The following is a 25,744-nucleotide window of genomic DNA, read 5'->3' as shown; positions in this document are numbered from 1 at the left end:
GAGTTATGTGGCAAGCTGCATGCAATGTCAGCGTCACAAACGTCCATCAACTGGTCCAGCTGGTCTCCTACAGCCAATGCCAACTCCAAGCGCACCTTTCGAACAAGTGGGGATTGACTTTCTGGGCCCCTTTCCAAGATCGGCTAAGGGCAACCGATGGATAATTGTTTGCGTCGACTACCACACACGCTACTGTAAGACGGCGGGCGTCCCCTCCGCAACTACCAGTGATGTCTCGTAGTTTTTGCTAGAATACGTCATCCTCCGACACGGCCCACCTCACCTGATTATCAGCAATCATGGACGACAATTCACAGCGGATGTCGTGGAGGAGCTACTTCGTTTGTGAGAATCTCACCTGCGTCACTCGACACCATACCACCCCCATGACGTCGACCATAGCAAGTCAACTCACAGACTCTCTTGTGTCCAAGTCTGGTATTATTGCCACTTCCAAAGCTGGCGAAATGCGGTTCACAGATACCCGCAAGCACGAGCAGGAGAGCTTCATCACCATCTAGTATACGGCGATATCCATGTACTTCGAGTTGCCTGACAAGGATCCCATTTCAATAAGGAAAATATCCAGCGTGAGAACGAGAGGGATTTCCTCATCAACCTTATTGATTCCGCAGTCCACGTTGACTTCTCTTCGGAAATGACTGTAGCCCTCCTTGTCACCGATGGTGCTCTGGTTGTGGCGCACTGTCTCAGCGGTGTCTGCGTGCAGACTAAGACTGTGCTCCGACGGGCAATGGCTGAACGTACGCAGCCTGTGCTCTTCCTGAACAAGATGAACCCTGCGTTGCTTACTCTGCAGTAGCAGCCTGAGGACTTGTACCAGACTTTCCAGTGCACGGTCTAGAACACCAACGTAATCATTGCCCCCTATGGTGACGAGACTAGCCCAATAGAAGACATCAAGGTGTAACCGTATAAGGGCAACGTTCGCTTTGTCTCAGGTCTGCACGGCTGGCTTTCACACTGAAACAGTTTGCTGAATTCTATGAGAGAAGTTGAAGATTGATATAGACACGTTGATGAGCTTGCTGTGGGGAGAGAACTTCTACAACCTTAAGACAAAAAAATGGGCCAAGAGGCCCCATGTGGACAAGAAGTGTGCTTTCACCATGTTCATTTTGGACCCAATCTTCAAGATCTTAGATGCCATCATGAACTACAAGAAGAAACAAACTGCCCGCCTCCTGGAGAAGCTGAACTATGTCCTCAAGTTAATGACAAGGACAAAAATGGCAATAACTTGCCGAAGGTGGTCATGAGTATGTGGCTTCCCGCTTCAGATGCGCTCTTCGAGATGATCACGATCCACCTTTCATCTCCTGTGACTACCCAGCGCTACTGCATGGAGATATTTTATGAGGGTTCTCAGGACAATGAGACGCTACCGTATGAAGACCTTTTATGAGTGTCCTAAGGACAATGAGGCTGCCTTAGCATTAAAGGCATGTGACTCAGAAGGCCCCCTCATGAAGTACGTCTCCAAAATGGAGCACACACCCGGTTACACACACAATTTGGAGGGGCGTCACATAATCGGTACACAACACTTTGGGACACACACACGGTTATACACAAGAATGGGAGGGGGTAACATAAGTGACACACAAAAAAGATTCAAAGGTACGTACACTTCGAAACAACACATAGACACACAAGTGTTCACCAGCGCTGCTTCTCATCACCAGATGGTTCCTTTTAGTTGGAGATGTAATTTTTTTTAGTTTGATCAGTATATCTTTATTTGAGTTTATTTGATGAGATGTTTCGTTCAAAACAATGACAAAAAGAATAGCGAGAAAATAGAAAACTGTTTTCGTGTCAATTTCTCATGTGTGCTTCACCTTGTATTCATGCCCTTTATTGTTATGGAATCATACCAACAGGCTCAGCCGACCACCCATCTTGAAAACTGCATTTCTGAAAAAAGAAAAAAAATCAGTGAGGCTTTGAAGACATGGTCGGCCCAGGCATGTCTACTCACGTCAGCTATATTGCACGCGCACTGTTCGTGCTTTCGTTTGTCGGTCATTGCACACCTCTCAAAAATTCGAATTTGTTTGAAGCCCGTCTGAGGCCGCAAAAAAGACGCTCATACAGAACGGACAGTCCTCAAATACGTAGTTACTTTTCACCTGATGATCTTTACCCCAAATATGGTAGCTACCCCGAAATTTCAACCTCAACCCGCTCTCTATCTGAGAGGAAGCAGAAAGAAAAGAAAAGCTCAAGAAGAGGGGATAGTTGAGTGGTAAGAGAAGAGAGCGCGCAGTTTCAAGTCAGAAAACACGAGCAGATACTGGACCGTATACAAATAAAGATACTAAGTTTAGCTGTTTTTAAAAGATCACGCACCGTAAAGTATAAGCCGTACAAGATTTTTCTACGGTAAGGAAATGAATGAATATGTATTGAATCTGCTTTATGAGAAACAGAGCTGTAACTGTTGCACATTTATCAGAGAATAGTCACAGCTGAGGCACAATCAGCGTAAACCTTGTAACTAGTGTTTCATCCTCCCTTTCCATCCATAATTAGTAAAGGTTGATCGGTTTTCAATATATGTATATTTGGCAACATAGAGGAATACTGTAGTATTATTGAAAGGGCGGTAGGTATCGTAAATAAACCGAATAAGAGGTACAAGATGAAGGTAATACAGGTTTACGCACCTAGATCCAGCCATGATGACGCTTCAGTTGAAAGCTTCTATGAAGACGTGGAATCGGCAGTGAGTAAGGTAAAAGCACAGTATACTATACTGATGTGAGATTTTATATCAAAGGTAGGGAAAGCAGGTCGGAGACCAGGCAGTAGGAGATTGTGGCATCGGTACTAGAAACGCCAGAAGAGAGCTACTAGTAGAATTCGCAGAACGTAATAATTTACGGATTTGAAATAACTTCTACCAAAAACGAGGAAACCGCAAGTGGACATGAAGGAGCCCTAATGGCGTAAATAAAATCGAAATAGACTTTATAACGAGTGCACACCCAGGCAACGTGCATGATGTGGAAGTGGTTGGCAAGGTACGATGCAGTGACCATAGAATGGTACCGTCTCAAATTCGCCTAGACTTGAAGAAGGAATGACAGAAACTGATACGCAAGATGCCAATCAATGAACTAGCACTTAGAGGGAAAGTACAGGAATTCAGTCTCGCTTAGGAACAGGTACTCGGCTCTTAGTGAGGAAATCAACTGAATGATAATCGGACGAGTATCATTACGGAGTGTGCAGTGGAAGTTGGAGGCAGGGTAGTTAGACAGGACACTGGCAAGCTTTCCCAGGAAACGAAGAATCTCACTAAGAAGCGTCAAATGTTGAAAGTGTCAAGTACAACAGACAAAATAGAACTGGCAGAGCTTTCGAAGTTGATTATTAGGCGTAAGGTATTCGATGTAAGAAGGTATAACATGGAGAGAATTGAACACGCTCTGAAAAACCAAGGAAGCGTCAAAGCAGTGAAGAGGAAACTTGGGATAGGGAAAAATCGGATGTATGCGCTAAGGGACAAAGAAGGCAAATAACTACCAAAATGGATAGGATAGTTGAAATAGCGGAGGAGTTTGTTACAGAGATCTGTACAGTACCCGGGACAACCACGACCCTAATACTATAGGAACTAGCAGTAACCAAGATGACGCCCCACCAGTAATGATAGAAAAAGTCAGAAAAGCTTTGGAGAGCATGCAAAGAGGCGAAGCTGCTGGTGAAGATCAGGTAACCGCAGATCTGCTGAAAGTTGGAGGACAGATTGTGTTAGAAAAACTAGCCACCCTGTTTACGAGGTGTCTCCTGACGGGAAGAGTACCAGAGTGTTGGAAGAATGCTGACACCATCTTCATACATAAGAAAGGAGATGACAAGAACTTGAAGAATTACAGGCCCATCAGCTTGCTCTCTGTAGTATACAAGCTATTTACAAAGGTAATTGCTAACAGAGTAAAGAAAACATTAGAATTTATTCAACCAAAGGAACAAGCAGGATTTCGAACGGGCTACTCGACAATCGACCACATTTATACTCTCAATCAGGTAATAGAGAAACGCTCAGAAAATAACCAACCAATATACATAGCCTTCATAGATTACGAGAAGGCGTTTGATTCAGTAGAAATATCAGCCGTCATGCAGACACGGCGGAATAACGGCGTCAATGAAGTATATATAAACATCCTAGTAGAAATCTACAGGGTATCAACTGCTTCATAATGAAAGCAACAGAACACCAATAAAGAAGCGTGTAAGGCAGGGGGACACAATCTCCCCAATGTTATCGACCGCGCGCTTACAGGAGGTTTTCAGAAGCCTATAATAGGAACAGTTAGGGATAAGAGTTAACGAAGAGTACCTTAGTAACCTGCGCTTCGCCAATAATATTGCATTGCTGAGTAACTCAGGGGACGAATCGCAACTCATGATTACGAAGTTAGACAAAGGGAGCAGAAAGGTGGGTCTTAAAATCAATCTACAGAAAAAGAAAGTAATATACAACTTCCTCGGAAGAGAGCAGCGCTTCGAGATAGGTAATAGTGCACTTCATGTTGTAAAAGACTATGTCCACTTAGGAGAGGTAATAACCGCGGAGCGCAAACACGAGATTGAAGTAACTATAAGAATAAGAATGTTTTAGAGCACATTTGGCACGCACTCTCCAAATATGACAGGTAGATTGCCACTATCCCTCAAGAGGAGGGTATGTAACAGCTGCATCTTGCCGGTACTTAGCTACGGAGCAGAAACCTGGAGACTTACAAAGAAGGTTCAGCTTAAATTGAGGACGACGCAGCGAGCAATGCAAAGAGAAATGGTAAGTGTAACCTTAAGAGACAAGAAGAGAGCAGAGTGGATTAGGGAGTAAACGGGGGTTATAGATATCATAGTTGAAATGAAGAAGATTAAGTGGACATGTGCCGGGCATGTACCATGTAGACAGGATAACCGCTGGTCAATAAGGGTAACTAACTGGATTCCCAGAGAAGCCAAGCGAGTTAGGCGGAGACAAGGTTAGGTGGGCAGATGAGATTAAGAAGTTTGCGGGTATAAATTGGCAGCTGCAAGCACAGGACCGGGTGAAACATGGAACATGGAAGAGGCCTTTGTTTTGCTGTGGACGTAGTCAGGCTGATGATGATGATGGTGATGAGCATGGTGATGATGATGATGTTGATGATATATTTGATATCAACAATGATGAAGCTTTGCATTTATATATGTGAGCTATATAGAACAAAAGTAACAGCTGCCATGTCAGTTAGAAATGCTTGAAAAACGGTGCGTTCGCACCGCCTGAGTCAGGCTGCCACCTCAAGTCACGTACTTTTTTTTTCAAGTTGCACTCACATAAATGAAGTATCTCGAATAAGCTACTCACCCAATCAGTCGTTTTGTCTATTCTAATCCTGTCCTGCGCAGTAGAATTTGAGCTCGGTTACGCCGAAGACGCGATACCATTTTTATGTATTATTGCAGTGAGGCATAAAGAGGTGAACACAAAGAAATACTTGCGCAATGAGGAGCTTTGCATTGAGGTTGTCAAATACATTTAATGGTTGCACGCCCGCGGACAGCCACACAAACTTCATAACAGCCTTTTCTGAATCATGAAGTATGTATTAAAACTGACCTACAGTTGGCGTTTTTCGGACGATGAGTTATCCTCAAAAGGTACTGCAAAGTGTGCTTTCTCCATCATTCGGTGAATGCCTCCTCGAGGGCAGGCTGAACACACCTGCTCCTGTTGAAGTCAGAATGAGGATTCTTGTACCATTTGAGCACTACCTAAAGTCATCGGGTGTTGTCTGGGTGACTGATTACGTCCCAGTGGTTATCAGCGATGCCGGTGATTTTCGGAGGAGGGGCGAGTGCGTTTGACTTCTGTGAACCTACCTTTTTTTCTCTGTCATGCCGCTCAGCTATGAGTGATGGCGGCGACTGCACATTGATGAAAGATGTACTATTTTGCATTGCCTTACCTCGTTTTGAGGGCTTGTGCCAAAGGATTGTGTTTGATGTTATATAATTTATTGCCATTTTTCATTTCCTACACCAGTCATCTAGGTTTTGCAGAGAGTTCTGAATTTTGATTTGGTCGTCTAGTTGAATATTTGCGGCATAAATCAAGCAGTCATCTGCGAAACATTTAAAAAAAACACCCTCTTCTGCCACACTACTCATATCGTTTATGTACAGGAGAAGCAATAGTGGTCCCAACACAGAGCCTTGGGGTTCTCCCGAAAGTACCACCAAGGGTTGTGATAAGTGACCATCCAGTCTCTCTACCTGCGTACGATGTGTTGAATAAGCTTCAATTCATTTCATTACAAGTTCATTTATTCCCGTTGGACGTAATTTGACGATTATTTGGACATGCGATACTTTATCAAACGCTTTCGCGAAATACACACATATCACATCAACCTGTTGTCTTATAACTATAGCACTCGCAAAATCATGAATTGTTTCTATTAACTGGGTCACGGTTGGTAACCCCGTCCTAAATACATGTTGGTAAGGGTACAGCAAAGCGTTGTGATCTATAAATGCGAGTATGTGTTTTGCAATTATGTGTTCAAACACTTTGCAAGCAACGCAAGTGAGTGATCCTGGGCAGTAATTTGTTGCAGTTTGTGATTCCCGCCTTCAAATACAGGAATGACGAATGCAGTGTGCCAATCTCATGGCAGTTGGTGCGTTGTATAATATTTCTTAAAAATAATAGATAATGTGACATTCATTCTAAGTATCGCTTGAGGAATACAGTTGGTATGCATCAGGACCACTCGTTTTTTTTTCTATTGCGAGTAGCTACTGAAATACTCCCTCTATAGTTATTTCAAGTGTTTCCATTGAAACAGTAGGACAAATTATTAGGGCCTCTTCCATACTTGATTTAGTTTCTGGCAGGTTAAATACAAACTGAACAAATTGACTAAAGTAGGTTGCCATCGCAAGTTTTTTCGTTATAATATGGCTACCGACATGAGTTTCATCAACTACTGCTTTCCTATCGATAAAATACCTCCAGAATTTCTCGGGCGAAGATCTAAGGAAATCACTGAGAGTGATTTTAACGTCATTGTTGGTGTTACTATAGTGAAACACTTCATATGGTACGAACACTGCTGAAATAATAACTTGCCTAATAGGAAATGTGTCCGGACATGTTTTCACTGGTGGAGTTCTCTTCGTCTGAAAGCTGTGGCAGTTCGTGCACTGTAAAAAGTCCCCTTGTAGTAACTCCTGCGACATTCTCCGATCAAAGATAGTTCACAAGAATTTTTGAGCAAGTTCATGGTTGCGTTGCTTATAGGTAAACTTGATAGTGGTGCAAAATATATTTCCGAAATTTCCTACTTTTTTCTTCGAACGTTTTTCTCATTATTTTGCATGATATAACACGCAAGTGTACATTTATTGTGAACGACCTTGTGGGACCGCGAAAATATATGCTAATTGATCACCTAAAAGTGCGGTATTCGATTAACCTTCAATCTGTGCTACGCTTTCTCCAGCTTATAATGCCGGATATCGTGATCGAAGTACTCGCCCCTGCACAACCACTGGTTCTGATCAATCGGACGCTGATTCACTTCTTCATATGCGTATCTCTCCTTCTGATCAGTGTTGTCGTCTGCAGCCCGGTAAGTGGTGTCCTCTGCTTTGAACTTTTCCCCATTGTGTTGCTTGAGTTTTTTTAGCGTAAAATATACTTTCTTTAAGGGAAGCTACAGAGACTGATGGCAGCTTGCAGGTTTTCTCTTCCCAATGCTGAATTAAAAGTCATGAGAAAGTCATGAGTCGTGAGAAAGAGCAGAAACCACCAGGCATGCGCCAAACGCATGACACAATTATCAAAATCCTGAAAGGACGACCTTTTTATAGCTTTTAAACAGTCTTAGGACAACTACTACACGCACACTAGCATGATACCGACCACGTCATCAATTATCAATTTTTTTGTAGGGAAAAAGCGTCGACTATGCCACTCAGATTTTAAAAAAGTAGGGTACGCACTACGCACATGTAAGACATTATCTGCACGTTGTTGATGCCTGAGGTTTTGGTAATAGGCTAGAAAATACAAGGACCCACTGGTCGCGCGATTCACATTGTGTGAAGCCTTGTTTGTACTTCGCAGATTTAAAACGCTTTATTACACATGTTAACGCGATTCCTTATTTGAAAGTAAGCCTGCATAGACAGTCACAGAATTTCAAGCACCAGCCTAGCTTGGCGGTAGATCACTGGTCGGTCACGCAGAGGGCCCGGCTTCGATTCCCATTCAATCCGTGGTTTCTTTTCTCCACTCAGTTTTTTTTTTGCACGATAGTGCTTACGGATAGTACAGTGTCATATAGGCTCATTGTGATGTCGTAACAGCTTTCGCTGTAAAAACGACGAAGATTTACAAAATCTTTTTTGATGAACTATTTAAGCTGTAAAGAAATATTTAAATGGGCTGAGACATCGAAATTGTCACTTTTACATTTTTGTCTTTTCAAACACCCCAGATTACCCATGAGTTTGCGCGTAGTCTTGTCTTCTACGTTCCTGTTGCTTTTTGCGCTTTTTTGAAACATGAATTTAAGCAAACTCTTTAAACTTTCCCTGCTTGCCTTGATTATTTATATGATGAGGTGAATGATATATATGACATTATTTATGTGAACACTTTCTTGGTGCCGATATAAACAGTGACCTCACTGTCTAGATAGCATAACGATATCGGCACACAAAGCTCTACTTCAAAGAGTTCCAAGTTCTGATGCCACGCACAAGCGCACAACTGTCCTGATTTCAACATTCCCAAAATTTTCTAGTAAGAAAATTGGGATTTGCACGGTATTCTGGTATATGCACGCATGATTGCAATTTTCCTTGCTATCGGATGGTCGCACAGAAATATTCTTTGGTTTCTTTGAACGTTCTTGACGAAACTTCGAATGAAACGACGTAACAATAAATATATTACAACCGTTCGGTCTTTCTCTTTCACCCAAGCGTAGTGTTTCATCAAGTTTTTAATGTGTATTTACACTCTCCAGGAGTTATAGAGATATTGAAGCACTTTTAGTGCAATCCCGCCTAGCATGAGCTATGTGAAGTGAATTTGTGCAACGTGTTCTTGAGGAAAAGGGTTTCATGACGGTACGTGACAGGCTGGTCATGTTATTGAGGTTATACAGCTGTCAGTCATATTTTTCGTAGAACGATGCTCTTGTATGTCAATGCTAGTGTATGTAATATAAACCACGCATAGTAGCGAGCAAGTTCAATGCTATTGCTTTGAACGCTCGTGTGCGACGGCTGTGGGAAGGGTGTGAATACAGACAGTGCTCGTCTGTCTTCTGTGTGTCTCCTGTCTTCGTACAAATCGCACTAAACCTATAAGTGAATGCTACGTCACAATAGTTCGAATAAGAGGTCTTAGTCTTCGGGAACTTATAGTTTTTTCCATCTGCACATAATAATGCGGAGTTATCAGTCATATCCATGTCATCTGCGGTGACACTTTTCAAGAAGGAGCTGGCCGGCGAAGTGTTATGTTAGTGTTCATTTGAATCTTTTTCTACGCTTTAGATGCCCCAAATTTTCTTTTGACCGAACATTTATTCGCGAGGTATACGCTGACAAGTATGGTCGTTATTAGGCCTGTAGCGACGTACGCATGGCAGTGATAGATGTTTAGACGTAATCTTGGCAGACCCTACAATGCCATGTGTATAGTTTCGGATAATAAACTGCGATGCGTAGACCAGCTCTCGTGTCACTGATAGTTTCTGAAACCTTGTTTGCCTCGCCCCACTCAGGCTTCAAGGTCTCCGGTGTGTCAATTTTAGAAGGCAGTTGTACTCCTAAAAAATATTGAGGTGGTTCGGACATCTCATCTTTCGCCTGTGACGGGCAGTGCACGAACGCAAGCATCTTCTTTGCTGACATGTGCATTCCTATAAAAAGTAGCTGGTGTAGTATAAAGGATATGTATGTTTGTTTGTGCTTACTTATCTGTGCATATTGTGACGACTTGTTATCGACGAGCACAGGAATAGTCACAAACACATACGCTTTATCGATCACAGAAAGAACTGCAACTTCATCTCTGCGCTCTGTCATGAATACTTGCGCTGCTTCGTTGTCGTCGCCACTGGCCCCTACGCGTGGCGTTATTACTTCTTTAAAAGCTATCTCCCTGAAGTTGAACGTTCGGGAAGCAAGGTAAAACCAAAACTGCCTGTGAATACTGATGGCTAACCGGAACATCCTAGTAGTTGATGTCACTAATGTACCACAGAGCCGTCCAGGGTCTGAGGCATCTTCGCAACAGCTTTTCGAAGATTCCAGGCTGACGGAAATGTGTCAAAACCTACACTTCCTCGCTCACGTTGTGTATGATGGGTGTATGCCTGAGGCTGTAGTGTTCATAGGGTGGTTCGGTGATTCACAACTTGGCCAGTTGTGTCGCTTTTTCTGTTCTCTGCATAAATTTTTCAGCGTCCATCTTACTGCCATCGTCTTCCTGAGGGAGCATCGCGTCTAATGTTGTCGTAACTTCACGTCCGTAAACGAGAGTGAAGGGTGTCTTCCGAGTGGTCTCATGACGAGCCATGTTCTACGCGAATATGACCAAGGGGAGGGCGTTGTCCCAGTTCTTTTCTACATCTACGTGAATGCTTAACATGTAAGCCATAGTCTTGTTGAGACGTTCAGCAAGCCTGTTGGTCTGGGGATGGCACGGTGTTGTCTTCCTGTCATCTATACCACATATTCGAAAAACAGTGTAAAAAAGCCCGAACCTGAATGCAGTATCTCTGTCGGTGATGACTACTGTGGGAGCACAATGTCTTTAAACGATCGCTTCGATGAAAAATTGCGCCGTTCCAGCTGTCGTTGCCCGAGGCAAAGCGCCTGTCTCCGCGTATCGAGTTCGGGAACCTGTAGCGATGATTATCCACCTGTTCTCAATGACAGGATGGGAAGGAAATCATAAAGTTCCTGAAAAGTTTTGCAAATGGGGTTGTTGGCATGCGGACGTGCTGCAGCAGGCTGGTTTGCTTGATGGAGGGTGGCTTGTGGCGCTGGCAACTTAGACATATCTGCACGTAAGTTTCGTTAACCTCTGCATACCCCGGCCAGTGTTACTTCTGTTCAATCCTTGTCAATATTCTTGTGTAGCCCCAAGTGACGAGTGGTAGGTTTGTCGTGGCACGCTTGCAGTACGTCACATCAAAGCGACGAAGGAACGTCGAGCATGTAGCTGCTGCCAGCAGGTGAAACGTTTTTACAAAAGACGTTATTGGGCAAACAGTACGACGCCAGCCTTCTTACAAATAACTTCGGCACGCTATTCGTTCGTCCATCTAGGTATGAGGGGTAGCAGTTCAGCAATGCCCCGCTGCTGTTGTCAAAAAGCGGCAGTGTCTCCAATTAAAAAAAGGCTTTGTCGTCATCATCCTCCTAGACAGCCGCATCGACAGGAGACTGAGAAGACAGGCGGCATCGCTGTGTCCTTTTTGTCGTGGTCGCCCCGCACTCGTCTGACTATGCTACAGCCAGACCTGGAGAGACGGATGGAAGAACGGATGGAAGAACGGATGGAAGAACGGATGGAAGACCCGAGTTGACGAAAGAAGAGGGTCGGAACGAGCTTACAAAGAGGGGGAAAGCGTTCCGGTTCAAGGCCTTCGTCCAGGTGATCCCAAGTGGCTGATAGGTGTCATCGAAAGAAGGTCCAGTGCCGTTACGTACCTTGTGCGCGTAGGATCCGAAGACAGGTTCATGCATGTAGAAAATTTACGTCCGCGCTACTTTGAGAGTGGCGAAGAAGGCCCCAGTGAGCGTCTCTGTTTCGCGCCCAGCTCAATTCCAGACCCTAAGTCCGAAGCCCCTCCTACGAGCCCTCGTCCCCTTCCGGTTCGTGCGTCTCCCAGGTCTGCTACTGCACCGCCGGAGCAACCCGGAGACTCAGCTCTCTCGGAACAACCAATTGCAAGTCCACATCAAGGCTCTGCTCCGGCAACGTCCCCTTTGCGAATACCTGCGTCTCCTCTAGGTGCTCAGATTCTTTGACGCAGTGCTTGTACAAGAAAACCTCCCGATGGGTATAGGCCATAAACATTGTAGGAAGGAGTGTGGTGTCATGCGAAGCTTGTGTGACGTCACGCTGATAGCGCTGGTGCTTCGTGGCTATATAAGCGCTGTGAACCGGGCGCTCAGTGTTCTTTTGTACTCCGTATTCAAGTAGTAATAAACCGTCTTACTGTTTTTCCTTCACCGCCACTCTGGCTCTGCTCATCCCTCGAGGCTACACTTATAGTACCTAAGGGGCGCAAGTCGAAAAGTGCCCCCCCCCCGCCCCGAAAGGAATCGAGAGGAAATGCGAATGCTATGCGTAGCGTATATATCGGCGTTTTGCACGTGAGAAGCCAGCATTAGAAAAATAACGTTTTTTTTTTACTGAAATGTGCAGCCGATTGCCCTACTTGCCACACGTGGCGTTTTTCTGTCGCCAGAAACGCGGTATCCGTTTCCAGCTCTATATACTGTATCAGAAGTTCGCTTCAAGGGCCAGTCAACAGGTTCTGAAAGGCGCAGGAAAAGCTCCCCATCTTTCGTACGCCTGACCAACCTTCCTGACCGCGCAATGACGTTAACTCAGCGATCGGTGACGTTGATTGATAACTCTTTGTTGAAACCCCGTTTAGACCAATCAACGAGCTGCGTGCTGCGCCACGTCGCCGATCACCGAGTGACGTCATGGCGCGTATGAGGATGTTGGTCACGCGTAGGCAAAATGTGCTACCTTTTCCTGCACGTTTCGTAGCCTGTTCATTGGCCCTTTACGCACTGCGGAGAATACAGGTGCTTCAGCCAATAGCAAGGGCGCTCAGCCCCTCGACATGTATTTTTTCGTGGCGTGTAGTATGATCACCGCATTCACGGCGTCTGCTCAAAAAGTTAGGTATTACTCTTAATTGATTAACCTAAAAAATTGGCAGATCCCACGTATGGTGGAAATAGGTGGTATGCGATGCACAATGAGGAAGATTGCTTTATGTTTCTTCAAAATCAACACAACGTTACGAGGTCGATGTAAGTTATGCCATATATGATTTACCTATCTTGATCATGATGTTTGGACGTGTCATTCACCTTTCACGTCACGTGATAGAAAATCTTATATATATTGCCACCATCGATGATCGAGCCGCTGTGGCTCATACCCGTTTTGGGCTACGAAGAAGAGAACGTTTTCGTTGCTCTGGTTCGGGTGAACCCCTGGCTGCAGGTCTTGTTTTTCCTCGCTACATTATGGGTGGAGGTGCTGTGTACGTGTACTTTGGCTGTGTCGGCCATCGTGGAGACAGCTACATCTCCCAGAGCAATAAGCAGCCACCGCCTGCATGGGTTACCCCCTGAATTTGGTCCCTTGACATCGACACCCAGAAAGATGGCAACTCCGATGACAAGCCAGGTGGTCCAAACCAGCGATGCCCATGGTTCTCTTCTCGCCCATGTTTTTCATGCGCCACAGACACCAAAGCTGTTCCATGGAGATATCTTTGAGGATGTTGATGACTGGCTCGACCACTTTGATCGGGTTGCCTGTATCAACGAATGGGATGATGTTCGCAAGCTGCGTCAAGTTTACTTTTACTTGGAGGATTCTGCGAAGACGTGGTACGAGAACCACGAGGGCTTCTTTGCAACCTGGTAAGAGTTTAGCCGTCAGCTCCGTGACGCCTTTCAGAACACCGAGAGGAAGGAAAGGGCTGAACAAGCCATATCCTGCAGAAACCAGCGGCCGAACGAACGAGTATCCATGTTTGTCTAGGACATGCTTCGGCTCTTCAAGCACGCGGACCCTGCCATGCCCGAGGAAAAGAAGGTGAGGCATTTGATGCGTGGAGTAAAAGAACAGCTTTTCGCTGGGCTCGTGCGCAATCCACCAACGACAGTCGCCCAGTTCATCAGTGAGGCGAACACTATGGAACGTACGCTGCAGTAGCGGTCATCACAATACGAACGCCAAATCCCGGCCACCGCATGCTCTATCGGCTCTGACAGCGAGAGACAGGCCCTCGCAGACTTCATTCGAAGTATTGTTCGGGACGAACTGCGACAGCTTCAGGCGGTCGGATCCCATCAACCTGTGTGTGCCCTCGCGGATGTAATCAGACAAGAAGTCCGGCAGGCCGTCACACCCGTGACCCCAATCACACCACCGATTCCCGAGGTGCCAGTCCTGACATACGCCGCGACATTGCGATCCCCTGCGCCACCGGCTACAGATCCTGCTATGCGGCCCAGGTACCAGGCTATGCAGTCATTTCACGCCACTGCTTCGAGCCCGCCTCACGGCTCAAGGTTCCCGAGCACACCCACCTATCTGCAGTCTACCTCAAGATAAAGTGGTAGCAAGGCAAGCACGTGGCGCACCTCGGATAACCGTCCGCTCTGCTATCACTGTGGCGAAGCGGGTCACGTATACAGGAACTGTCAATACCGGCAACTAGGTCTCCGCGGCTTCCATCCTGATGCTCGATGCCCGCGCTACGGTGAGCGCCCCCGCGAAATCGAAGCCTATCTCACGGGCCAGCGAGCACCTTTGACTATTCAGCACCACCAGTCGAGATCACCGTCGCCTCGCCGGTCTACTTCACCCAGTTTGCCCTCATCGTCTTCCGCTCCTTTCAGGAGCCGTTCACCAAGTCCTCGCAGGAAAAACTAGGAACGGCGACTTCTGGGGGTGAAGTCGCGACCCGGCGAACTGTAAAAGACCCTCATTCGACGCAACGACTAGATGAGGACCATTCCGGGTTTGCAGTGTTCTCTGACAGCAGAAAGATCGTTTCTGCCGAAATCGCCGTCTTCGTCGACAATCATGCTGTCAACGCCCTCGACGACACCGGCGCCGACTATTCCGTAATGAGCGCCGCACTGGCATATGAACTGAGGAAGGTTACCACACCATGGCAAGGACCCCAGTTGCGCACGGCAGGGGGCCATCTGGTGATGCCTACCGGTATGTGCACGGCACGCATTCGTATACGTACGTCGACATTTGCAGGCTCTTTCCTCGTATTGCGCGTGTGCTCTCGGCCAGTCATTCTAGAAATGGACTTCCTTCGTGAATACGGCGCCGTCATCGACCTCCGTGAATTACTTGTGTCGTTCGAGGATCCTTTTTGCGCTACAACTGACAGTACACAATTCCGGAAAAGAGCACTTTGTGTTACCGACGATTCTCTGACTCTCCCACCTCGAAGCAGCCTCTTTGTCGAAGTAGAATTGGGACAGGACATGTCTGACACGGTAATTGCAGAGGCCAATTTGTCTCTCCTTATTTCACGACAAATCTGTGTTTCCCGAGGAATCATTCAGCCTAGCAATAGGCATGTTCACCTGCTGGTCACGAACTTCAGCGACGAATATCGCCACCTAACGAGACACACTGCCATTGCATATTGTGAAGAACTTGCTGATGCCGATGGTTCGCCCACGTTAGCTTTATTTTAATCGAATGGCCACCCTGACGAGGCGTTCGCGAGCACTCACGACGTAAACGAGAGACTACCTTCGTCTCAACGAGAAAGCCTTTTGCGTTTACTCGGCTCATTTCAAGACTGCTTTGCCACTACGTCAAAGGTTAAACAGACACCACTTGCTCAGCACCGTATCATCACGGAACCCACCGAGAGACCCATCCGACAACATGCCTATAGGGTGTCGCAAAAAGAGCAAGACGCTATACGTGACCAAGTCCAGCAGATGCTTCAGGATGACGTCATCCAGCCATCAACCAGTCCCTGGGCTTCGCCAGTTGTGCTAGTAAAGAAGAAGGACGGTAAGTTGCGTTTTTGCGTTGATTACCGTAAACTTAACAAGGTAACCAAAAAGGACGTTTATCCTCTATCCCGGATAGATGACTCCTTGGACCGTATACGCAACGCTAAATATTTTGGTTCCATGGATTTACGTAGCGGCTACTGGCAAATCGCAGTGGATGAGCGCGACCGCGAAAAGACGGCGTTTATTACTCCCGACGGCCTGTACGAGTTTAAAGTGTTGCCTTTCGGTCTATGCTCAGCGCCAGCTACTTTCCAAAAAATGATGGATACGGTTCTCACAGGACTAAATTGGCAATCATGCCTTGTTTACCTTGAAGACGTCGTGGTCTTTGCAGACACGTTTGAACAACACGTCCAACGCCTTCATGCAGTACTTCAGGCAATCAGAACAGCGGGGCTTTCTCTCGAACCCGAGAAATGTCATTTTGGATATGAAGAACTGAAGTTTCTTGGTCACGTTGTGAGCCATGCCGGCATCCGCCCAGATCCGGAGAAAACCCGTGCTGTTGCCGCCTTTCCCGTGCCCACAAATAAGCGCGACCTACGCCGATTTCTGGGGCTCAGTGCGTATTACAGGCGCTTTGTCAAAACTTTTCGAAGATTGCTGAACCCCTCAACAAGCTTAAAAAAGACGGTGTCTCGTTTGTTTGTGGTCCCGATCAGTGTCATGCGTTCGACACCCTCCAAAATGTTCTCCAGGCTCCGCCTGTACTGGTTCATTTTGACGAAAGCGCTGACACGGAATTACACACTGATGCCAGCAATGTTGGACTAGGAGCGGTATTAGTTCAGTGGCATAATGGCGTACAGCGCGTGATCGCTTATGCGAGCAGAACGTTATCCCTAGCGGAGAAAAACTATTCTGCAACCGAAAAGGAATGCCTCGCTGTTGTCTGGGCCATAACAAAGTTCCGCCCATACTTGTATGGCCGCCCATTCAGGGTTGTTAGCGACCACCATTCTCTTTGTTGGCTCGCAAATCTCAAAGATCCCTCAGGTCGTCTAGCACGATGAAGCCTTCGGCTACAAGATTTCGATGTCACCATCGTCCACAAATCTGGGCGGAAACACACCGACGCCGACTGTCTCTCACGTGCACCAGTCGAAAATGCCAACACTGACTATGAAGATGACGACACTTTTCTTTCTGCCGTATCAGCAACCCGCTTGGCTGAGCAACAGCGTCATGACTCGGAGCTCATTTCGCTCGTTGACTACCTGGAAGGACGCAATTCCCACCCTCCTCGCAGCTTTGCACACTCGCTATCCTCCTTTTGTTTCCGCGATGGAGTGCTTTACAAAAAAAACTTTCATCCTACACAAGCTATGTATCTGCTTGTTGCGCCAACTACGCTTCGTGGTGACATTTTACGTGCGTGTCATGATGAGCCATCGTCCGGACACCTCGGCTATACGCGCACGCTGCAACGAATTCAACGCTCCTACTACTGCCCACGTCTCGCAAAGACTGTGAAGCATTACGTTCGCACATGTCGCGACTGTCAGCGACGTATGGTTCCACCTTTACGACCAGCGGGACTACTGCAACCATTAGGCCCATCTGATGAAAGGCGCCCTTTCATCAGATTGGCATGGATTTGCTGGGGCCGTTCCCCACGTCTTCGTCTGGAAACCGGTGGATTGTGCTCGCTACCGACTACTTAACACGCTACTGTGAAACGAAGGCGCTTCCAAAAGCAACTGCAGCAGATGTCGCCCAATTTTTCGTGAACTGCATCGTCTTACGTCACGGTGCTCCAGCTGTGGTCATAACTGATCGTGGGACAGCTTTCACCGCAGACATGCTTCAGGAAGTCTTGCGATTAAGTGGCACGGAACATCGTAAAACAACGGCTGACCACCCGCAAGCAAACGGGCTGACTGAACGACTCAATAAGACAATTGCAGACATGCTGTCAATGTATGTGGACATCAATCACAAGAACGGGGACGCCATACTTCCCTACGTAACTTTTGCGTATAATACTGCTGTTCAAGAAAGTACTGGTTTCAAACTTTTTCGCTTAGTCCACGATCTCGACGTCACGACGATGCTCGACGCCATGCTCCGGCCCGACAACTTAGGAATATACCGCACCGATGCTGCCAAATTCGCGCAGTGTGCAGAAGAGGCCCGTCAAATTGCTCGTCACCGTATTCAACATCACCAAACCGCAGACGCACGCCGCTGCAATCTTCGTCACCGTGAAGTTATTTTCAAGCCCGGTGATGAAGTCAGGGTGTGGACCCCTATCCGACAACGCGGCCGTTCAGAGAAGCTTCTTCGCCGCTACTTCGGCCCTTACAAGGTCGTACGACGTCTCAGCGACGTCACATACGAGGTTCACCCAGAAGGCACTTCGAGACGTTCCCGTTTCACCCCGCGAACCGAAGTCGTTCACGTTTCACGGCTGAAACCATACTTTTCGCGCTGTGAATCGCCAGTGAGTGACTGACTTTATTCGTCACTCCCTTACATTCTTTCCTATTTTTCTTATTTCTCATTTAACTCTTGGCTCCACAACCAACTATGTTATTCTGCCTTACGCCATTCATTTCGCTTGCATGGTAATTTTCATCTCATTTTCTTTTTTTTTCGCCTTCATGCACAGCATCGAGACGATGCTTCTTGGGAGAGGGTAATGCCACCATCGATGAACGAGCCGCTGTGGTTCATACCCGTTTTGGGCTACGAAGAACAAGAGAACGTTTTCGTTGCTCTGGTTCGGGTGAACCCCTGGCTGCAGGCCTTGTTTTTGCTCGCGACAATATGGAGGTGGTGAAATGACCGCTAGCACGCTATAAGCGTAGCATGTAGTCATGTTTTACATGACACGCATGCCAAGATTATAACGTTTGGACGCGTCATTTACCTTTGTCGTATAATCACGTCACGTGATCCCAAATTTGGTATATGGGGAGCTTTAGAAACGACCGCGAATCGGCTATGAAAGCTATACGTAGTCATGACTTACATGGCACGCATGTTATGATTGTCACGCCTAGACGTGTCATTTACCTTCATCGTCCGTTGGCGTCATGTAACACTAAATTTGACATAGGTGAAGCTAGCGAAGGGGCCACGAGCACATAATTAGCATCGTATGTAGTCATGTTTTTACATGACGCGCATGTAATGATTATCGTGTTTGTACCAGCCATATGCCTTTGTCATCCACTCACGTCACGTAATACGAAATTTGGTATATGTGAAGCTAGGGAAGCGACCGTCAGCGCACCTTGAGCTTATGGCCTGAAATTATGACTTATATGACAGGCATATCATGTTTTCTACGTTAGAGTTTGTCAAATATTTTCGCCTTGCAGTCACGTCGTACCATACAATTTTTGCAGTATGTCATAGGAAGAAAACAATTGCAAGAGCAGCAGGAACATGAAATGTAAATTACGACATTCATGACACACATGTCATGATTTTCATGTTATTACTTGTCACTTATGCTTGTCATACACTCGTGTAAGCCACACCAATTTTGATATCGATACCGTTATCGACCAGGAAAGCTAAAGGTTGTAGTCGGCTAGATAGATAGATATATATATATATATATATTTATATAGATAGATAGATAGATAGATAGACGGATAGATAGATGAATAGATAGATAGATAGATAGACAGACAGACAGACAGACAGACAGACAGACAGACACGCTCAAAGTCACCGAAGCTCGCGAGTAAATGCCACGCATTAAAAAAAATTGGCAGATCCCACGTTCAGTAAGAATCAATGATATGCGAAGGATGAATGAGAAAGGTTGATGTGTCACTTTAAAATGGGTCCTACGTTACGAGGTGGAGGTAAATTATGGTGTACATGACTTCCGTGTGATGATTAGAAGGCTTTGCATCGCTTCCAGCTGGGACCCTGCCATTCATTCTTCGCATTCATCAGGTGGACAATACCAATGTCGGGTATTTCTTAACGCTCCCACGTTAAATTTGCCCATGCGTGTTCTCGTAGTTCCTGGGTAGATACTGAAAGTGTGTATCACCTGTGGCACATACCCACCTGTGGGTATGTGCCACTGTTTGGCTGGAAGTGGTTGACGACGTACGCGACGGGATTCCGGCATTATTCATGTCTTTACCAGCGCGTCATATTCGTCAAACCATCTTACCCTCCCATGCTAATTTTGGTTCATGCCAGGGTAAGGGGGTGACCACGAGAGCACCCAAGCGTAATTGGCTAGATAGATAGATAGATATATAGATAGATAATACGCTCAAAGTCACCGAAGTTCGCTAAAAATGCTTTGCATTTAAGTAAAATTAGTAGTAGAAAACATTATTATGTACATAATCCAGACAGGCTAGAACTCCCGTGCCCCGAGGAATATACAGGGTGAAGAGCGAAGTCTGTCCAGCAGCGTTGCGCCCCTATTTTAGGGCACCACTGGCGCAAGCCATTCATTCAGCTCTGTGGATCAGTCACAGCTGATCCACCAGGCCTGGGCTACACAGCAGAGCCTCCCATTCCTTCCATGTTCCATTGGTGTCGTGTTCTTCGTCCTGCTCTGCACACTCCCTCGTGATGTGAAAAAGTGTTGGGTGGCTCCAGACCACGGGCATATATCTTTGTACGCCGTGGGGTAAATCAGGTGAAGAGCGTGCAGATTTATGTGAGTGCTAGTCTGTATTCTTTTTAGAGCTTTTGCCTCCGCAGCGCTGAGCTTGCTATGAGGACGTGAGTAGAGCTGCCAATCTTCCCTGTAGTATTTGGAATCGTTGTGAAACAAGATTCCAGGGGTGTAGGGTCATCTATTGATTGTCTTAAGTGGCTCGGTGATTTTTGAAGCCTTGACTCGCCTCGTCCGCATGCAAGTTCCCTGTCACGCCCTCGTGCTCCGTTGACCAAGTCACAGCCTGTACGTATTCTACATTGGGGTGCCATGATGTCCCAACCAAAATACGGAGCGCCTGTGCTCCAATTTTGCCCTTTATATAGTTTCTGCAAAACAAATAACGTTCTCGGCGCTGGCGTTTCAGAGTGACGTCTCGAGCACACATTTCCGGATCTTCTTGAGAGGCGCCCAACCAGCGAACGGTCGAGAGTGAGGTGCGAGCGGACAAGAAAGGGGTCCGCAGGAAGGCGAGAAAGCGAATGGTGAGAGAAGGAGCGGCGAAGCACTGCACCTGTCATTGTACCTGACGGCTAAAATGTCAGCATCTAGCAACACAATCGCTTCACAATTGCTGGCAGCACATACGCTACAAACGCGTTTCAAACGGACTGGATATAGGTGGTGGCAAGTCACGTTCAAGTCAAGGGGGTTGGGGCTCCGGTTGTTAGGGGCGAAGATAATTGCGCGCGCCTACAGTTGCTGCTGACATGTGCCGAAGCCGACGCATGACATGGTGGGGACTCCGGTTTCTAGGGACACGTGCACCCGCAGCTGTCGCTATGGGAGAGGGTGGTGGACGAATCTCGAAGGACGCCTGACATAGCCCGACCAAAGACTGGTGCACACCAGCGACTAGCAGCGGTCGTGCGACCATTCGCGACTGGCGACCAAAACGTGACTGATGTTCACACGAGCCGAGGCTGCTTTCGAGCGACCGGAAGTCGCTAAACCGGACAGTCACGTCCAGATCTCGTTATCAGCGAGAACTCTGGAGACCGGCGCCGATCAGCTGATCGCCGCCAGCTGAGTGAGCAGAGCAAATCGAGCGCGCCGCTTTTATTGTTTTCGTCCGCTCTCGAACAGCGTTTCCAACAGCGCCAAGTTCGATTCAAGCTAAGAACAAGGCGTTGTTATAGTGCTGGTGCGCTGTGCCATGATGTCAGCGCTGTCATCAAAGATGCCTCCAAAGAAAAAAAGCCGGTAGTGGATTTGACCGTCGTTTCGATCGTTGGAGTTGGCCGGCCATGCAAGCTCCCTGCCTCCCGAGCTCCGCTGAGAAGACCAGGAGTATTTCCGAGAGTCCTATGTATTCAGGAACGGTCCTTGAATTTAGTTTGACTTGCCGCAGCCTACAATGCAGCACAAATGCGTCTCAAAAGCGGTGCCTTAAGTCGTTGCCAAGGCATGAAGCACAGACTGTGTTTCAATTCTTAGACAGCACGTAGACAGTATACGCAGACTGCTTAGAAGACAGCATCGAGCCCATGCTGTCCGAGAGTTGGAACACTTTTGGACGGCTTTTACGCAAAGACGCGCCACCTTGCGTCGAAATAAAAGCTAACATAAACAAATATAACAGTCGTATTTTCTGGACGATTTTATGTTGACATAAAAAACAAATAAACTTTACTTACATAGAGCGCCTGAGAAAGCGTCTGCTTGTGTGCAGATGACCATTGCGGCGAGATTTGATCCATCTGAGCAACTCGCTTAGCCGCCATCTTGTTTAGACAGCAAAGTAGCCTGCATCGTATTCGTCTACGATGCGGTCTCCTCGAAGCTGTCTATTTTACCGGCTATGTGAGAATAGGAAAGGGACTTTAGATGGCCGCCGTCCATTTATCTGTCGGTTTAGCTGTCTATGGTGAGTATTGTAACACACCCACAAACGCGTTTCAAACACACTGCATTGAAGGCGGTGAAAAGTCAAGTTCAAGACAAAAAAAAAACATTTCTGAATACGAGGAAAAGATAGTGCCAAATTTATTTTCCCTTTACTTTGACGGTGTTTAGCTTTTTGCGAATGCCGCCACGAAAATTCGACACTTTGCTCGAGCGGCTGCGCCCCGCCATCTCCAAGCCAAGTATTCCTTGGTGTTCTTGTTGCCACAGACACAGAGGAATGCACTTGTTCGTATCTGGTGACAGAAAGCCAGCGCAATGAAAAAAACAACAAAAATTGAGTACCGCTGATTGGTTTTAGCAGCTTCGCAACTGCAGTCGCGCGACTGAAAAATTGGTCAGGAAGCGACTAGCCAAAGCAGTCACTTTACGACCATTTGCGACCATTCGGAACTGTTTGCGGCCAGTCGCAAATGGTCGCGCGACCACTGCTTGTCGCCGGTGTGAATCAACCATAAGAAATGCATTCGCATTTAAAGTGCCGCTTGCTTTCGTGCGCAACGCTGCTGCTTTGCATCTCATTAGGTTTCCCTTTAGGAAGAGGTTCATATTGATACAAACACAACGCTATCATACACTAATGCCAGGTGTTGCTCTATATGGCGCACAGTGCTTTCCTGTGTACAGACCCTTGATCCATCTTTGCTCGCAAAACACACAAAATTCACTGAAAGCAGAGAAGACACTGGACGCCACTGCTTTTTTCATCCTTCTTTCTTCGAAGTCAAAACGCATAAAATGCATCGTGAACGTTAGTTGGTAACAGTCGAATTTCCTAGGCTGTTTCACTCTGCTGGAATTCGTGTATGTAGGCTAGGCGAAATGGTGGTCTTTGGTGTCTGGTGAATCGTCAGCATAAATCATCGATGTTAGGCAAGACTGGTGAGTGCATCTTGAGCAGCTTGCTGGGGTTCCGATCCGTGCGGTTTAGTTTGCTTGTTGCTGAGTCGGCGGTGTCATCGCTGTCGTCAGCGTTGTAACGGGAGAATCGATGAAACGGTTCTGGTGTTTTGCGGAGGTGTTGCTCATTTCGACAAAATATTCAACCATCTTCTGTCAGGATGGTGTACGACCTTGGCGCTACAAGGTTTTAGACTTGCGCTTTGATTTGCCATACACCAATTTTGAAAACACGGACGACGTCCACTTTCTGAAGTGCAGCCAGCGATCTTCTTCCGGTCTTTGCTTGAACATGCTTTTGCACAGGCCTTTAGGGTGATGTTGAGAAATATGGAAGCAGCGCTCTGAGATTTCGTGCTATGAGCAGTTCTTATGGTGACCGGCCATCTTCAAGAGGGTACACTCTGCAGCTCAAAAGACCCAAATAAAAATCCACATTTCTACGTCTTGTTCAAAATTAGCTTGACCATTTGCATGCTTATCTCGGCGAGTACATTGAATCTAGGAAAAAAGGGCTTTAAATGGTCTGCTTGAAGCCTTATCAAGCCGCAAAAACTTTTAATTTTCCTTGATACAAACTGAGGGCCATCATCACTCTGAAATTATAGAAATAACTCATGTCTTGCGAAAATCTGACGTAGTTTCTTAATCGCGGTGTTCGCTCAGGTCTCCTCTAGGTGTTTAGGTCTCCTTTTGCTTTAGGAAAAATGGTGTAGACGTCATCGACAACAAAGAAGTTATTTTCAGCTTGTTGAAAAAAAATCTTCACCAACTCTAGCCTCCCGCAAGTGAGGGACGGTGAGCTGCTAAAGTGGCTCGTAAGGTAGCCAATAAGAGAAATTCCGGCAGACATCACAATTGACAATGAGGTGAACAATATCTGATGCCATTATTGGCTAATAACTCTGTTTACGAGCCCTCGATTTGTATTTCCTTAACCAAGGCGTCGTTGGTGCACACGTTGCAGCATCTACGTGCGCAAGCTTGCAAGTATCATAACTTTAATTACTTGTAGAAGTATTTCATTGACAAGAGAAAGCTCTGCTATGGAAGGCTTTAGCTGACTCTGTACAGGGATGGAAAATTGGAAGCTCGAGATCATGTTTTGTAGCGTTTTATCAGTGGCCTTTGCTACCTGCAGAGAGGAAAGGAGGACTGCGCTAACTCTTGCAATAACGAAACCGACAGCATGAACGTGAACATCTGTTGTGCTCATGTATGGGAGTTCCTGTAATGGGACTCTTGACAGTGTACAAGCAACAATTGTTTGCTGTCTGGAACGTACTGCAAATCATATTCATATTTCAGCAGCCGAAGAAAGAGGTGCCGCAGACAGGGTGGCATGTCACCTTTCGTTTCCTTGAAATCGCCAATAATGTGCTGTGTTAGTTTGGATAGCATCGTGCCCTCCAGTCATGTGTTTATTAAACTTTTTAAAAACAAACGTTGTGTGCAATGCCTCTCCTTCTATTTGAGCATACCTTTGCTGAGTTTCGGTGAGTGCTCGGGACGCGTAGCCTACGCGACGGCACTCACGTCCACGTTGTTGAAAAAGAAGCGGTTCCTGTGGAAACGCGGACGATTCCTTCGACAGTTTTAGGTGAAGCTCGGAAAAAAATTATTTAAGGACCTCAAACATCTGCTCCCGGAGTTAAAAAATTACCAGGAATGACACCTGTTAGCATCAATTTCAACTGATCCCACTCAAGCTCGCGTAATCGCGTCTGCTCGAAAACTGTATCGTTTTCTATCAAGCTGCGCAAGGCATCAGTGTGGGGTGACAACAGCGGTATTTCCCGAAATAGTTGACAGTGCTAAAAAAACAGCTAACGACTTTGTAGTCTTTGGCACAGGTTCTTTTATCAGGTCAGTATCAGGCTCAATACCGTCGAGCTAACTTTAATACCCAAGAAGATGATTTTCGTTAGTCCAAAAATACAATTTTCAGCTTTCAAAGACACTCAGCCTGTGCCCTCGCTAGCACTTTGTGCAGTCGTTCATAATTTTTTTGTTGTTGTTTTTTTGCTAGAGCCCCACACAATCACATCTTGAATATCGACGCGCATTTGAAGGAGGTCGTCATATATCTGGCTCATGGTGCCCTGGAAAACCTAGGGTGCAGATGCTATACCAAACCTGCAGTACCGATAACGTTCAAACGGGGAACTGAATGTGCAGATTTCGAATGCCTTTGATATAAAAAACATATGGTGGAAACAACTGCTTGCATGAAGTATGCCGAAATACTTTTCTTGCGTTAGCTCACCCTTGATTTCTTCCCGGCATTGCAATGAAAAGTGTTCTCTTTTCACTGCCTTAATGATTGCTCACTGCTCTACACAAACTCTTATGCCTCCATTTTTCTTCCTCGTGATAAGGAAGGAACTTACGCAGTCTGATGGTTCTTCCACTCGAGCTCTCAAT

At 46.4% G+C, this 25,744-nt stretch overlaps 1 pseudogene; it reads left to right on the top strand.

Annotated features, from left to right (window-relative positions):
- Positions 1–386: 386 nt before the first annotated feature.
- Positions 387–1,426, top strand: LOC119161063 (eukaryotic translation elongation factor 2-like; annotated as a pseudogene).
- The last annotated feature ends 24,318 nt before the right edge of the window (positions 1,427–25,744 follow it).

Source organism: Rhipicephalus microplus, chromosome 3 (assembly GCF_043290135.1).
Source record: "Rhipicephalus microplus isolate Deutch F79 chromosome 3, USDA_Rmic, whole genome shotgun sequence".
NCBI classification, from domain to species: Eukaryota; Metazoa; Arthropoda; class Arachnida; order Ixodida; family Ixodidae; genus Rhipicephalus; species Rhipicephalus microplus.
This window is presented reverse-complemented; position numbering and strand designations above follow the sequence as displayed.